Source organism: Oncorhynchus tshawytscha, linkage group LG10, assembly GCF_018296145.1.
Source record: "Oncorhynchus tshawytscha isolate Ot180627B linkage group LG10, Otsh_v2.0, whole genome shotgun sequence".
NCBI classification, from domain to species: Eukaryota; Metazoa; Chordata; class Actinopteri; order Salmoniformes; family Salmonidae; genus Oncorhynchus; species Oncorhynchus tshawytscha.
The window spans coordinates 41,557,542-41,572,967 of record NC_056438.1 but is presented as its reverse complement, the minus strand read 5'-3'; positions in this window follow the sequence as shown (position 1 = coordinate 41,572,967).

Here is a 15,426-nt window from a genome sequence, read left to right as displayed (position 1 = left end):
CAACATGGTGCCAGCTGGCTACTTTGTAACAATTGGTCAAAGTGATAACTATGCAGAGAGCTGTCAGCTGTGCTGTAGAACTTGCAGCACTAATCACGGAAGAACAGATGTCAAGAAATCAAATTTGTACATTAGCTAGAACTTGACTACACTAGCTAGTTAGCTAACTAGAGAGAGTATTCAGCATTGCGTGTGTGTACTGGTGTTGTTAGCATCTCTGCCTTTCATTTAATATGGATTGATTTGAGACTGGTTCAGCCAGCAAGCAGACACTTACTCCTTAACTAGCAAATGTCCGTGCACATTTTTCAAATGTCATAAATACTGATTCTACCACCACAAAACACATTCGCTAGATGTAGAATTAAGTAGTGAAGGCTTGCTCATGAAAAAAATACATCAATATTAGCTACAGGTTTATAGTTTTTGATAAGATTAACTCTGACACTTTTGAGGATGAAAGGGGGTTCAATGGATGATGTCACCTTGGTAACATGTTTGAATGTTAGGACTAGGGCTGTGGCAGCCACTACATTTTGTCAGCCGGCTATTGTCATGCAAAAGTCTGCTGGTCTCTCGGCAGTTGACGGTTAATTAACAAAAATACGTTTAGCATCTCCAGGCCTCCACGCATACAAGCTGCATACAAGCCACTGAGGCGCACCTTTGGAACAGCTACATTCAAAAAAGTCTAATAAATCAATTTAACATACTCCATCACAATAAATCCATTATTTATTTTAGTCATGTCTAAAGAAACATGATATGAAGAAAATGTATTTCTGAAGAACAAAATATGAGTTGGCCTACTGTATGTTATCTGGCTATACTCTAGGCTGCTTGTTCATTTAGCTGACAAGATAAGTACGGTGCCATTATTTAAAATTATATGATTTTATGGTAAGAAGAATATAATTGAACTTAGCTTGATAAGTTTTTCACATTCCGGAGCGAGTACGCATATGAAGTGGCTATGTTGAGCTGAAAGTGATTATTTGAAACAGGTCCTGTACCCTAGATTGAGAGTTATTTGGCAACTTTAGTTGTGAATTATACAAACCTTATAATGTCTTAGAATATATGGGTTGCATGATGCGACTACAGGCTATTGATAATTTTGAGAAAGTCACAAAAAAGCTTGCGCTCTGTTCATTGCCTCAGGCTGCACAGCTGTTCTCTCATCAACTGATCATATTTTCACCCTTCAGACTATTCTCAATTAAATCTTGTCTTTACTTATATACTATATATCCAAAGTATGACACTCCTTCAAATTAGTGGATTGGGTTATTTCAGCCACACCCATTGCTGACAGGTATATAAAATTGACCACACAGCCATGCAATCTCCATAACCAAACATTGGCAGTAGAATGGCCTCACCGAAGAGCTCAGTGACTTTCGACGTGGCACTGTCATAGGATGCCACCTTTCCAACCAGTCAGTTCATCAAATTTCTGCCCCGCTAGAGCTGCCCTGATCAACTGTAAGTCCTGTTATTGTGAAGTGGAAAATCTAGGAGCAATAACGGCTCAGCTGCAAAGTGGTAGGTCATGCAAGCTCACAGAACAAGACCACAGTGCTGAGACGCGTAGAGCGTAAAAATCGTATGTCCTCGGTTGCAACACTCACTTCCGAGTTCAAAAACTGCCTCTGGAAGCAATGTCAGCACATTAACTCTTCGTCGGGGGCTTCATGAAATGGGTTTCCATGGCCGAGCAGTTACACACAAACCTAAGATCACCATGCACAATGCCGAGTGTCGGCTGGAGTGGTGTACAGCTCGCCTCCATTAGACTCTGGAGTAGTGGAAAAGCGTTCTCTGGAGTAATGAATCACACTTCACCATCTGGCAGTTCGAAGGACGAATCTGAGTTTGGCGCATGCCAGGAGAATGCTACCTGCACCAATAAATATTGCCAACTGTAAAGTTTGGTGGATGAGGAATAATGGCCTGGGGCTGTTTTCATGGTCCGGGCTAGGACCCTCAGTTCCAGTGAAGGGAAATCTTAATGCTGCAGCATACAATAACATTCTAGACAATTCAATGTTTCCAACTTTGTGGTAACAGTTTGGGGAAGGTCCTTTCTTGTTTCAGCATAACACTGCCCATGTGCATGAAGCAAGATCCATATAGAAATGGTTTGTTGAGATCTGTGTGGAAGAACTTGCCTGTTCTACACAGAGCCCTGACCTCAACCCCATCTAACATCTTTGGGATGAATTGGAACTCCAACAGCGAGCCAGGCCTAAACGCCCAACCTCACTAATGTTCCAACATCAAATGGAAAGCCTTCCCAGAAGAGTGGAGGTTGTTATAGCAGCAAAGGGTGGGAATGATGAGCAGGTGTCCACATACTTTTATTAATGTAGCGTATATGAAATGAGTTTCTATTATCAAATGGGCAGGAACAGGGGCAGGGGAAAAAAGACATCACCTGTATGCACTCGAATAGCGAATGGAGGCATGCTTTCCCGCTAGTCCGTTTTTTTTCTCCAATTTTGCCTGGAGGCTACTTCGATTTTATAGCAGAGCTGTGCTTAATATGAGCAGCTGAAAAATAAATATAAGAACACTTATTTCGCTAAAACTCTGTAAGACATGGGCTCTCGAACCCTGTTTCTGCAGCTACCCCGTACTAAATTTGGGAAAGCAAGTGATATAGACCAATTAGCCTATGTACCAAAGACATCTTAAGTCAGTTTTATTGTATGTTTTTCTGCCATGCGTAATGTGCAAAATGCAGTAGGCTATGTAATGTAAGACACAATCAGTGGAGTAGTGGAGGGTATACATACTGTAGGTAAGCCATGTAGGCTACGCACGTATTTTTAAGTGGGTATTGCCTATACTCAAAGTAGTGTAGTGGAGGTATATACCATATCAATTAATAGGGCTGATGGAACAGATAGTAATGTTTAGCTTAAAATGTTGACAAACTATTATTTCTTCACATTTTAGGGGCAGAAATGTACACACTGAGGTAGGCTTACACGTGAATGTTCCAAAATGCAATTTGCGGGAAAACACCTTTCTAAAATCAAGCGGTTTCATGGACAGAGATGGAAATATCAGTTAGGAAGAGGGGGGATTTAAAGACGCAACAACTATCATGGGCTGCTAATATGAATAGGATAATGCCATTTGGCTGCTAGACAATAAAGAAAGTTGAAAGAAAACTAATAGAACAAGAGAACGCATATGAGTAAGTCTTTATTATAATAATTGTCTCCAAGATTCTATGCTGGGATATTTTCTAAAGGCTACTTTGTAGAAAGTTAACACATGGCTCATAAAATGAAGCGAAACATCAAGGTTTCAAACAATTTAGGAACAGGAAAAAATATAGCGATGCTAATGATTGGCCTAACAGTCTTCTGGTAGATGGAAAGGCTTTTCCAAAATTCTTCTCTATTAAATGTTAACTACTGTACATACAAAGTAGACTATGCCTACCTGTCAGAATGATATCATGATTATTTGCATCAATTCAGAAACACCTTCAATAAAACAACAGTGCTAGGTGCCTACACATTTGAATTGAAGGGTAAATAATCTCAAAAGTGGTCTCCTGATGTGGGTTAAGCATTGTTATGGAATTAGAACATACATTTTTGTCATATTCTGTAAAAAAAAATATTTAAAAAATATGACTGAGAATGAAAACCTGAAGAAATTATTTTTGAAAATCTGAAACCTGTGAATTTCAGACTTATATGTTTCAATAGCAGGCCTACCATTAGCCTACTGCACAGTGCAACTTGGTTTGGCCTGACTGAAAGACCAATATGGGATTCATCATATAAGTCATTCAAAGTGTATGTCACTGTTTGGAATATAATTTTTTACACAGCCTTTCCTTCGCCTGGACGGGCCTCTTGCATTTTTTGGGGAAAACTTATAGTATTCCTACTTCTCCAGGCACCACTACACCATTGGTACAATTTTTTTATTTATTTTATTTAACCTTTATTTAACTAGGAAAGTCAGTTCAAAGCTAATTCTTATTTACAATGATGGCCTACCCCGGCCAAACCCTCCCCTAACCCGGACAACACTGGGCCAATTGTGTGTCGCCTCATGGGCCTCCCGGTCGTGGCCAGCTGCGACACAGCCCAGGACCAGGCTTCTTTCTTCAAATTGATCATCACATTGAGGTGAGTTTTAAAAGCAGTATACTGTTTTGATGATAACTGTTTCATCTGATTTTCAAATACATTTGCATTGATATCGGAGTTAGAGGGACAATATAGCCCTGAGTGCCAGGCCATTAGGACCTGATGGCAAGTTGGGTACTACCAAAGAATGTCCAAAATGCATAAAAGGAGATTACCTTGAGTCAACGGTCACATGGAATTTTACTTGCTGTCATGACTCATGACTGCCGGTGTGGCGGTGATAGTCACCGCAACAGCACTAGTTAGGACAGCATTTTGTAGCCAGACTTCTTTTTAGCTATCCCATGAGTGTTTGCGAGTTATTAGACAGATCAGTGCAGATGGCCGTCACGCTATCTGACTTGAGACAATGGTGTTGGAAAAAAAACTGTCACTGAGCATGAAAGCAGACCACTTTGGTAACTAACAGCAAGCAACACTTGGTAATAAGTGTGAAGTATTTCAGCCTTCCCTATGGGTCTGCCCTATGTGACAGACGCTGCTAAGTGAAATCATGGCCACAGACAATTTGGATGTGTCAAAGCAGAGATAATCGACTAAAAATGACTAAATCCGACAGGTATTCACAGCCAAGGGATAAATGTCGGTCAATCTATTGCAGCAAAGGTGCTCTTATTTACTCTACACTATTCACTCTAACTGTATTTCAATAAAGTGAACACATAATTGCCGTTTTTTGCCTGTCGAGTGTGTCATCACCAATGTAGAGGGAGGAAAGAGGTGATTATTACAAAAATGTTTTACCATCACAAAATGTAGTACACAGGGAACATGTAACACACAAACAAAGAATTAAACTGACATGTATCAAACTCACACATCATATTGACACCTGAAAAGTATAATTAAGGGGGTGGTGTCGTTGTTAAAATGACTTCTAATCACTACAAAGCCATGCCCAATAAATAACAATAGTTGTCTCAAATCAGAACATTGGACACCAAATGTATCATTAAAATAAAAAAGACTACTACTGTATGGTGTCTATGTCAAATGTTCCTCTATTTCAATGCAACTGCTGTGTGGTATCATCTTGACAGCAGTGAAACTGTTTCATGTCTCCTATCGACAGAAAACGGTTGCCCAAACCATCAAAAATTGGACAGGAGATGAGACATGTCTGAAGTGTGTGTGTTGGAATGACAATTACGGAGAGGAGAACAGCTTTCATTGCGAATGAAGGACAGTGAACGAGTCAGATAGAGAGTGATGATCAAAAATAGAAGAGAAAAATACCAAAAGGGAGTTTCAGAGAATGAACATATGGATCAGGAATATTGGCTCAGTTCCAAAATGTCAGAATGAAGAGATGTATTGGGTATGCATGCTAACTTTGGAACACAGCCATGGATTGTGATAATCAAAAGGTTGGAATTTCGTTACATGCAGTTTCACTTAGTTTCACCAGCTAAAGGTTTATCCTATGTAAAAACTTAAATCATCAGCACATTCTCTAAATCCAATTGGCCGCTGAAGTTTCTCCCAATCTATTAGGGCAGCTTTACAGAAATCACATTTTGTAAACTCACAGGACATATGAAACCTCTGTCCAAAAATGTGGAATATCCATTGAACCGAGCTTATTTGTTGTCAAACTTGTGGCACAATAAGCTTTAGAGTGGTTCTGACTTTCTTCAGTTGGGGATCATGGAGGTACAATGTTCCATTGATCAAAACATCAAATGGATTATATATTATGTGGTTATAAGAGTAATGAAATGAATGGTGAACATGAAGGTATCTCTAATCTCTAATGAATACATCATAATACCAAAGAATTCCACATATAAGGTTTCAGATGTGCTCACAAAAATAATCAGATACCACTGACAAAATTACTGAACCGATGGCCTGTGTCAATTTGAATGCAGGCAATTTCCTCTGAGCAAATATAGAGCCAAGATAAAAGATCATTAAATTAGATTACAGGTATGGAACACCCAATTTCATTACTGTGATAGGCTAGTAACGGACGCTCTTTGGAAACATGATAATTGTCACAAAGTTGCAGGGTTGCCAAATTGAAATATATCAGATGTCAGGTCGGCAGCGCAGGCAGTTAAATGTCAGGTGGTTCCACACTCAGGAACAAAGAGGTGAGCGATTCATTTTTCAGTGGTTGGTGTCAGTCATACGCTGCCACGGCAGAATGGAAGGAAATGACATCTCTGATTATGGCCTGGCACGTTGCCATGGAAGTAGTCATTTGTTTGCTTTTCGTTCCCAATATTTTAGTCTACAATTTTAAAAAGTTCAATGGAAAGTAGTACTAATCGATTAGTGCTTTTTGAGGTTGGTTTGGTTTCAGTTAGATTATTAAAACATAACCTAGTTTTTCGATTTCAGTTTTGATTATTATTACATGAAATGCACTATGCATTATGTGGGCTGAATACTGTAACACAGAATACAACAATTAATAAAAATCCAATGATGGTAGTGACTGCCCATTTTTGCTTATTACTTATTAACCATCATTTATTCACATTACTTTACTTTAATAAATATATAATATTTAAGTTGTTGTGTATTTGTTTTATTTGATGACTCTATAGAGCTGCTGCCTATGCTGTGCTGTCTGACAAAATCATTATTTTAGTAGTTCTTCAAAGTAAATCAGTCATAATTTATGACTGCTGAATACTAACTATCAATCACTTAGATCATGTATTTTCAGGTAGAGATACCTTGTCAAGCAACTGCTTTTTGATCACGCGTTCCCTCTTCTCTCCATCTCCATATATGATCCACATAGATGGGACAAGTAGGCGTGCATGCAATGGATTATGGTCATTGAAGTTAATTACCATGTTTTCTGCGGTAAACTATGTAGATTATTGGTCTGGTGGAAACTACAACTCCCTAGTACATCGCACAGTTCAGGCTTGATCTGATTTATTTTTAGAGAAACTGTGCATCGAGCTCACACATTGTCATGCTGAAACAAGAAAGATCCTTCCCCAAACGGTCGCCACAAAGTTGGAAGCACATACTTCGTCTCGAATGTTATTGTATGCTGTAGCGTTAAGATTTCCGTTCACTGAAACTAACGGGTCTAGCAGTTACAGTTGGCACTATGTATTGGCGCATGTACCGTTCTCCTGGCATTCGTCCATCGGACTGCCAGATGGTGTAGTGTGATTCATCACTCCAGCGAACGCGCTACCACTGCTCCAGAGACCAATGGAGGCGAGCTTTACACCACTCCAGCCAATGCTTGGCATTGCGCATGGTGATCTTAGGCTCGCTATGCACTTCAGCACTCTGTCGTCCCGTTCTGTGAGCTTGTGTGGCCTACCACTTTGGGGCTGAGCCGCTGTTGCGCCTAGACATATCTACTTCACAATAACAGCACCTACAGTTGACCGGGGCAACTCGAGCAGGGCAGAAACTTGATGAACTGACTTGTTGGAAAGGTGGCATCCTATGATGGTGCCACGTTGAAAGTCACTGAGTTCTTCAGTAAGACCATTCTACTGCCAATGTTTGTCTATGGAGATTGAATGGCTGTGTGGTTGATTTTATTCACCTGTAAGCAACGGGTGTGGCTGAAATGGCCACACCCTTTTGAATGTCCACATACTTTTGAATGTATAGGGTATCTGATTTTTTACATGGGCAGCTTCTCAATCCACCGCATCCGCCTCAATCCACCGTCGGCCTTCCTCATCTACGGTGGAAGGTGGCCGAGCTACAGCGGTGTTTGTCAGACCATGGGACATCCTGAAAATCGGTCTTCTCACAAACTAATTGGACCACTCTAAGAAAAGATAAGACTCTCACGTTGGTGTTCTCCATTTTCCTCTACGACCCACACAAGCCCCACGGGACTCGTCTGAAGTCAGTCATGCTGATGTGCCAACTGCTGTCTGTAGCGTCAGAACCGTTTCAGCTACAATTGTCACAGAACTCGTCTGAAGGTGCCCCATACAAATGAATGGAAGTATGGAGGTAGTTTTGTGCCAACAAAAATAAGGGGTTAAATAAAACATTTTCTGATTGTCTTTTTGCCATTTATGAATTTCTTATTCAATGCGTTAGGGCTATAGTAGTAAAGGCCAAATTCAATATTGTATCCAATATTTCATATGTTATAAAGTAGAACTCCCCTTCCTTTTCGAAGTTAGAAAAACGAAAAATAACTGACATTTCGCTATTTGCTCATTTGAAAGTGCAAAATAATGAAAATCCTCAGTCTCCAGTACCACAGCAATTGAATGGGTCACTGCTGTCATGTGGTTTCGTAATGTAAAGATTAAATTAGTCGTCGATCCTATACAATTACAGTGATACTATACATGTACAGTATTCAGTAGATTGTATAATGTAATTTTAGAGCCAGCAATAAGCCAAGGTGTCTAATTGAAACAATTACTATACATCGACTATCACATGTATATGTGCATGTGTAATGACTACCATGGGTGTCATTTCACATCAGTAATAATTTACATTCACAGGAAACTAAGACAGCTCTTCCAACCACACTCACAGCTTGCAAATGGCATCGGGCATGGACAATTTCCCCATTACTTATGCCTCAGCTAATACAAAATAGTAAAGTCCAAAAGTAGGTATGATTTTCCAATAACACACGGCTCTGCAAAGTGCTCTCTTCCCCAATCCCGAAAACCAGGTACAATTTCACACACTTGTGCACAAAAGCACACTAGAAACACAGACGCGCTTTGCTTCACTGCTTCGTTTATCACTCTTAAGACGGGGACTAAAGGCTGGTTTACAGTTCGTCTATCAACATGTCTATAGACAATTGTCGTAGCGACATCATGAACATTCTATTGTCATCCGACATCATTGTCATGATGAAAAAGTATAAACACAAAACGACAGCCTCTGCATGACATCAGCAGCCCGGTGCTCCAAATAGCATACTTTCTCTTTTTTAACACCAATAAACCCATCCGCTTAAAACTACATTCAGTAAATGTCAACCTAGCATGCCAGGCAACTAAAAACTGTTTTATCAACAAAGGTTTGGTTCGTTGCTAGCTGGCGAGATAGCCAGTTCAAATAATGACCAGAGTATAGCTGACAACATCTTAACTTTAACTACTTTTTATTCATCCTTACAGGTAAATAAACCCACAACAATATAATTACAAGTCTGGTTGCTGTGGCAGTCAGGTAAACACGACAACGGATGTTGCAGTCACAGAGACAAACTTTTTTCATGTCTGTGCAACAAGGAAACTGACAGTTGCAGCGATGTTCTCCAGACATTCCACTGGAGTATAAATTAAATTGCATTTTGACCATCAACACTTGTCGCATTCTAATTGTCTATAGACATGTCGATAGACAGACTATAAACCAGTCTTAACACAAAGGCACACACATGTGCACACACATACACAAACATGTACACACTTGTGTGCACACATACACCCTGGGACCCGTTCTGATTTCAACAGCCATATTATCAAGCTGGTGGAAGCTCAGCACACAATAGTGGAGAGAATGTGGGGAAGGGGGTCGAATCCATAGAATTAGGAATTAGAATACTAGAATGGATATGAACCTTCTTATGATGGGATAAAGGTCAGACATTTTAGTCAGTTGGTCAACCATGGTTTCCCAGTGCTGTGATAAGGTTTTGTGTAAAATAATGAATTTGAAGAATTTATCTGCACTGTAAATGTTTGCTAGCTAGCAAGACCGTTTTAGAGGAATGATTCCATAAATGTGTCAAATTAAACTGCCAGTATGCCAACATTCCATTCAAACAATGCAGTCGATCCACAGCCATACACTGGCTGAAATCAGTTGATAATAGGACTTAGACAAGTTGTAAATGCAACAAGTACTGATATTGTATCATATACTGTAATAGCACTCACAGCTTTCCCCAAAAACTAAAATTGAGACATTTATGGTCTGTTTACATATATTTTAGAGGCTATTTATATAGACAATTGGTATAAAACCAATATAAACTATGACAATATTTTAGGTTGACAATAATTATATTACAATTAAGCAATAAGGCACGGAGGGGTGTGGTAGATGGTCAATATACCACGGCTAATTAGAGCAATAAAAATACATGTTTTGTAATAGCCGTGGTATACGACGACTGTCAGCCAATCAGCATTCAGACTTTCGAACCACCCAGTTTATAAATACTGACATATCACATTGCCTTACTTTTATTTTCCTGCATAAGTAAAATTATGCCTCAACTGCTATTCATTCCAATTTGACTGGTTTTGATTTCTTCCTGACCAATATAGATGTGGTAAAGAGGTCAATCAAGCTCAACCAAAACAATGGAATTGCCATGGAAATGCTTGGGGGAATGATCCCAAATCTCCTCACTGCCCCCCAGAAAAATTTGCCAACATTTAGGCAATGGTTTATATGTGTATTTCACACTATGTTAAGGTAAAAATCTGAATATAATGCTTGTATGGATGTCAACCCCAACACATGTTCATGTCATAATCACCAATAAACTTCATTACAGTTAAAAAACGACTTTGACTACCCCTACCCATTTCTGTATGCTAGCTATGCTAACCAGCTTAAACGAACTGCAGCATTTAGCAGTCACTTCTTCTAATCCTGAAAAAGGACAACTTCTAAATGTTGCCAGAAAAACAGCCACATATGTCCAAATCGGACTTAAGTAACCATATGTGAGCCTGTTACAATGCATAAATCATTACGGATTTCACAAATATCCATATTTTTTTTTATTTAACCTTTATTTAACTACGCAAATCAGTTAAGAACAAATTCTTATTTACAATGACGGCCAACCCCGGCCAAACCCTTACGACACTGGGCCAATTGTGTGCCACCCTATGGGACTCCCAATCCTGGCCGGATGTGATACAGCCTGGATTCGAATCATGGATTGTAGTGACACTTCTTGCACTGACATGTAGTGCCTTAGACCGCTGTGCCACTTTGTTAGATCAGATTTATAGAATGTGCGCTAATCTGGTAAAAGTGTGAAAAAAAAGCATATTTAATACTGAAACCCTCATATTAAATATCATATTACATTTCATGGTTTATATTTAGGATGTTTTAATGCTTTTTATTTTTTATTTTATTTTTTAAATCATCTTATTTTTATTACCTTATATATTTTACATAAAATTACAGATACCTGTGATAATCTGAAGAACCCAAAAAGGTGACTAAACATACAACAACAAAAAGTCTATTTACCAAAATTCTGGTAGTTTACTGGTACATTTTTAACCTTTCCAGTAATACACCTTCCCTTTGCAACCCTAGTCACTTTTGTAAGAAGAAACAAACATGAAAATGAAAACTTCTGTACACAGGATCCTGTATTTCCACAGGGTAGCTCTCGGAGTTGGAAAGCACTGGTTTGTAGAGAGTGCTGTTGTTATCTGTGCAATGTTCGTATGAGACAGCCATGACCTGCTCATCTCAAATTGTCATATTTTTTAGGCTTGGACAAATGCAGTTCCTTTCTTCAGTGACTGAAGATAGATAAATGTAAACAATGCCTCTTGATGTGTGACTTACCTCTGACCAGGTCTTTGGTATTGGCAACACGAACAGGTTTAAAATGAACTTACCTGGTTGACTAACAAAGTGCTTTTCACAGCAAATCATAGCTCTTTTCTTTTGCTTTTCCTTCCGGATGGCAGAAGCTTTCCTAGACAACTTCAATTTGAACCCCTAGCACATCAACCACCTATGTTTTCCCTCTGCTAATCAAAAGTCAAGAGTCAAAGAAGTAGCGGATTAATCTGATTCAAGGCCTCGTAACTACAGGTTAACGATGCGGATAGGAAAGTCTGTATTGTGATGCAAAGGTACAGAGAGACAAAGAGAAAGAGTGAGACACACAGAGCGACAGAGAGAGTGGTTAAGAGATTGAGAGAGATTAGCTAAAATAGAGAGAAATGGAGAGTGAAGGAGCGAGACCTGCCACTTGTGGCCCACACACAAACTGTAGAGAGCTTCCTCAAGATCACTTGCAAAGGTCCCACTAATTGGCATTTTAAAAACATGCAAAATGTTTGAGTCAGATAACCATGTGTTTCTGAAATGCAAGTATACTCTCTAGATGTGTATTTACAGACAAGCATGTGTATGGAAAAGAAAACGCAAGGGTACCACAGGATATTACATGGTATGAAATATATGCAACAAATTTTCCACTAACAGTTTTCTGTGCCAATGCACCACACAACAATGATGTGTGGTAAGATTGCTAGTTAGCCTATTGCAGATCTGGACAAATGATCCACCTCCCACTATTGTCACTATTAATGGTGGATAGTGTCACGCCTTGATCTATTTTAACTGTCCTTGTGATTGTCGCCTATCTTCCCCCTTATCCCCTGTGTATTTATACAAGTGTTCTTTGTTTGTCTGTTACCAGTTCGTCTTGTTTGTCAAGTGAACCAGCAGTTTGTCTCGGCTCCTGCTTTTCACCATTCTCTCTTTTTCTCGCCCTCCTGGTTTTGACCCTTGCCTGTCCGACTCTGAACATGTCTGCCTGACCACCCCGCCTGCCCCTGACCTTGAGCCTGCCTGTCGTCCTGTACCTTTGCCTGTTCTCTGGATTACCGACCTCTGCCTGACCTGACCATGAGCATGCCTGCCGTCCTGTACTGTTGCCCCACCACTCTAGATTATCGACGCCTGCCTGCCTTGACCTGTCGTTTGCCTGCCCCTGTTGCTGTAATAAACATTGAACTTCAACACAGTCTGCATTTGGGTATTACCTGAAACCTGATAGATAGAGGACAGGACACACCGTTAGGCTGCTACATTTACAGTACCTGTGGTATAGTTAGTGTGCCAAAAAGTGTAGTGCATATGGGAGGTAACAAAACACCTTGATAGGGGAGCTGCATGCAATCAGATGAGAAAATTTGACTAGGATGGAATAAATTATATACAGTGGCTTGTGAAAGTATTCACCCCCTTGGCATTTTTCCTATTTTATTGCCTTACAACCTGGAATTAAAATAGATTTCGGGGGGGGTTGTATCATTTGATTTACACAACATGCCTACCACTTTGAAGATGCAAAATATTTTTTGGGTGAAACAAACAAGAAATAAGACAAAAAACTGAAAACTTGAGCGTGCATAACTATTCACCCCCCAAAGACAATACTTTGTAGAGCCACCTTGTGCAATTACAGCTGCAAGTCTCTTGGGTACGTCTTTATAAGCTTGGCACATCTATCCACTGGGATTTTTTCCCATTCCTCAAGGCAAAACTACTCCAGCTCCATCAAGTTGGATGGGTTCCGCTGATGTACAGCAATCCTTAAGTCATACCACAGATTCTCAATTGGATTGAGGTCTGGGCTTTGACTAGGCCATTCCAAGACATTTAAATGTTTCCCCTTAAACCATTCGAGTTTGCTTTAGCAGTATGCTTAGGGTCATTATCCTGCTGGAAGGTGAACCTCTGTCCCAGTCTCAAATCTCTGGAAGACAAACAGTTTTCCCTTAATAATTTCCCTGTATTTAGCGCCATCCATCATTCCTTCAATTCTCACCAGTTTCCCAGTCCCTGCCGATGAAAAACATCCCCACAGCATGATGCTGCCACCACCATGCTTCACTGTGGGGATGGTATTCTCTGGGTGATGAGAGGTGTTGGGTTTGTGCCAGACATAACATTTTCCTTGATGGCCAAAAAGCTACATTTTAGTCTCATCTGACCAGAGTACCTTCCTCCATATGTTTGGGGAATCTCCCACATGCCTTTTGGCGAACACCAAACTTGTTTGCTTATTTCTTTCTTTAACTTCTTGACGCTACCCATCCCTGTCGCAGGATCATTTTCGTCAGCAACCGCTGAATAGCATAGCACAACAGTCAAATAATATTACTAAAAAATATTCATGAAATCACAAGTGCAATATTGCAAAACACAGCCTTTTGTTAATCCACCGGTCGTCTCAGATTTTGAAATTATGCTTTACAGCGAAAGCAATCCAAGCATTTGTGTAAGTTTATCGATAGCCTAGCATAGCATTGTGTACACTTAGCATCAGGAAGCTTGGTCACGAAAATCAGAAAAGCAATCAAATTAACCGTTTACCTTTGATGATCTTCGGATGTTTTCACTCACGAGACTCCCGGTTACACAACAAATGTTCCTTTTGTTCCATAAAGATTATTTTTATACCGCAAAATACCTCCGTTTGTTTGTCGCGTTATGTTCAGAAATCCACAGGAAAGAGCGGTCACGACAACGCAGATGGAAATTCCAAATAGTCTCCATAATGTCCACAGAAACATGTCAAAGGTTTTTTATAATCATTCCTCAGGTAGTTTTTAAAATATATATTCGATAATATATCAACCGAGTGTGTAGGTTTTTCAATAACAGCGGGAGGAACAATGGTGGCTTTACTCAGTTGCGCACTCTGAGAACCCCCACCTATCCACTTTCGCAATGTGATCTTTCACGCTCATTTTTCAAAATAAAAGCCTGAAACTATGTCTAAAGACTGTTGACACCTTAGGGAAGCCATAGAAAAAGGAATCTGGTTGATATCCCTTTAAATGGAGGATAGGCATGCATAGGAACAGAAGGGTTTCAAAATAAGAGGCACTTCCTGACTGGATTTTCCTCAGGCTTTCGCCTGCAATATCAGTTCTGTTATACTCACAAACAATATTTTGACAGTTTTGGAAACTTTAGAGTTTTTTCTATCATAATCTGTCAATTATATGCATATTCTAGCATCTGGTCCTGAGAAATAGGCCGTTTACTTTGGGAACGTTATATTTACAAACATAAAAATAGTGCCCCCTAGCTTCAAGAGGTTAATTAAGCAATGGCTTTTTTTCTGGCCATTCTTCCATTAAGCCCAGCTCTGTGGAGTGTACGGCTTAAAGTGGTCCTATGGACAGATACTCCAATCTCCGCTGTGAGGCTTTGCAGCTCCTTCAGGGTTAGCTTTGGTCTCTTTGTTGCCTCTCTGATTAATTCCCTCCTTGCCTGGTCTGTGAGTTTTGGTGGGAGGCTCTCTCTTGGCAGGTTTGTTGTGGTGCCATATTCTTTCCATTTTTTATATAATGGATTTAATGGTGCTCCGTGGGATGTTCAAAGTTTCGGATATTTTTATAACCCAACCCTGATCTGTACTACTTTTTCATTTTTTATTTTTTAGACATTTTTGAAATAAGTTAATTTTTCATTTCACTTCACCAATTTGGACTATTTTGTGTATGTCCATTACATGAAATCCAAATAAAATCAATTTAAATTA